Raw genomic sequence first — 2,352 nt, forward strand, 5'->3', positions numbered from 1 at the left:
TATATATATATATATATATATATATATAAAATAGGTACAGTACATGTTTTTATGTGCAACTAATAGACTCTTGTGCTTAGAACATGCCAGGCAATGTGTTATAATACGTCTGACATTTAGCACACTCATCAGGCACAGACCATATGGCAAAACGAAGAGTTTAATGAGAGAAGAAGAGAGAAAATGCGGGATGAAAGTATTTATAAAAAGGGGAAAATTAAAAAAAATTAGAGAACGAAAAAGTAAATGAAAAAAAGTAAAAGGGTAAAAAGAGTTATCTCCCTTAGACCATAATTCACAGGGCTGGCAAAATAGTGACTTAGATTTAATGGTACAAATTAATCTGATACAGATCAGATTCATAATTCTTCAATAAGAACTTAGGCATTTGTTTACACCCACTGAGAATTTCAGATCTAGAGTTCAGTAGTGATTTAGAGATCTTATATCGATAAAGGATCTGAGCTCTATCAACTAAGCATAGCTTGCGTTTTTTTGATCCGTTAGCATAAAGTGTGATTTTTTCGGTTATTTTCCACTTTATCGTATGTGGTATTGCGTTAGATTTCAAACTCTATGCGTGGATAGTTAACTTAATAGCTTTGCTTTTGTCCTTATGTCGGAAGGACGCTATGTGATTATCATAAGGATTTTAATCTTTTATCTATGTTGGATTTTACGTTAAAGATAAAAAAGAGGGGGCGAACCAAATTCTTTTCCATGGTTTATTTTTAAGTCTATTATTGTTATTATTTTGATGAATATTAGAAGGGTTATTTATTAATAGATCTTGAAATCCACTAGGACTATTATTATTCTGATTAGTATTAGAGGGATTATATATTAATTTATCTTTAAAGTCGCTACTATATTAAGGGGCTGCTTTCTTGAAAATTTCTTTAGAGGAAGATAGCTTTAGACGTTCTTTTACTAACCATCAAGTTTTTAAATATTACAAAAGGGCTACAAAACTGTTTATGTGTATAGGCGAGTTTCTCGTTAGGCTTATGGAAAGGTTTATAAGAGGAGTTTAGGTCTATGGAATCATCTAAAAAATCAACTATAAACAGATTAGTAGCTACTGTGAGTTTAAGGCCTACTTGACTGAAGGGAGAAATAAGTTTTTTCTCAAATGTATCAAGGGTGTAACCATTACAACCATGGGAAAAGCCAGCGGTGAAAGAAAAGCATATAGCAGGAGATTACAACCACTGACGAGAATTGTCAGGATTGATACGAGAGGACAGACGACTCACAATCCGTCAGCTCGCCGCACAACTGGACGCTGGTCACAATGCTTACTAGGTGGAAGCTTTTGGTTACCAGAAGGTGTGAGTAAAGTAGATATCTCGGCAATTGATACCCGATTCAAACGACAGAAACCTGGAAGTCCGTTCTGACCTGCCAGAAACATTTGGAGCCTTTTGTATCCCAATCAGATCAGAGGGGAGGAAGCAAAACCGATTTCATGATCCTGAAATGAAGCCTCAGTCCATAGAATGACGTCAAACATCTGCTTTAAGCCCTAAAATATTCAAGAGTCAGGGATTGGCACAAAAGTTCATTGTGAAGATTATTTCTTTCTTTGAGGGTGGGGGCAGGGGTGTTATTTTCCTTAATATTCTGAAACGTGTCTGTATCATGGACAGTGGAGCATTACAGAAGCCATAACAAGAGAATCATTGGACGAGAACTTGTAAACGATTCATATTCCACAAGTCAATGCTTGACCACACACCTCTTTGGAAAAAAAAATCAGATAATCGGAAAATTAGAGTGGTAAATGGTTCCACATTCCATCCCGGATCTGGCACCATTCGACTTCCATCTGTTTGTTTAATAAAGGATGGCCTCCGGCGACGGCAATGAAAACAAACTGAAACTGGCAGGGAAAAAGTGTGCGCAGCCGTACAACGAATCGCGACAAATGCATCCATTATGATGGAGAATGTGTTGAATGATAGAATTCTACAGAGGAAGAATTACTCTGGGAGATTGACCGACGTCAGATAATGGAAAGATTATGCCCACTTTTGCATTATCTTATGTAAAACGCTCGTACATATTATGTGTGCATTTGTGTGTGTGTGTGTGTGTGTGTGTGTGTGTGTGTTTGCGCTCGCGTAACTGAATATTTCGGCAATATAGACCAATGTAATAGGCACCATGCTTAGAAAGAAATAATTAAGTACTAGGGGCGGTACTCCAGCATGGCCTCAGTCTAATGACGGAAAGAAGCAAAAAAACAGTTAAAAAAGATATACATATACAAATATGAATGCATCTGACCATCCAATATACATATGTGCACACACACACACGTACACACACATATATATACATATATATACA

The 2,352-nt window shown here is 36.5% G+C and overlaps 1 long non-coding RNA gene across 1 annotated transcript in view; it reads right to left on the bottom strand.

Moving 5' to 3' along the window:
• LOC128250965 (uncharacterized) overlaps positions 1–2,352 on the bottom strand; it is a 701,915-nt gene that overhangs the window by 55,417 nt on the left and 644,146 nt on the right. The window lies entirely within an intron of this gene.

The sequence above is a fragment of the Octopus bimaculoides genome, chromosome 27 (genome assembly GCF_001194135.2).
Source record: "Octopus bimaculoides isolate UCB-OBI-ISO-001 chromosome 27, ASM119413v2, whole genome shotgun sequence".
Taxonomy (NCBI): Eukaryota; Metazoa; Mollusca; class Cephalopoda; order Octopoda; family Octopodidae; genus Octopus; species Octopus bimaculoides.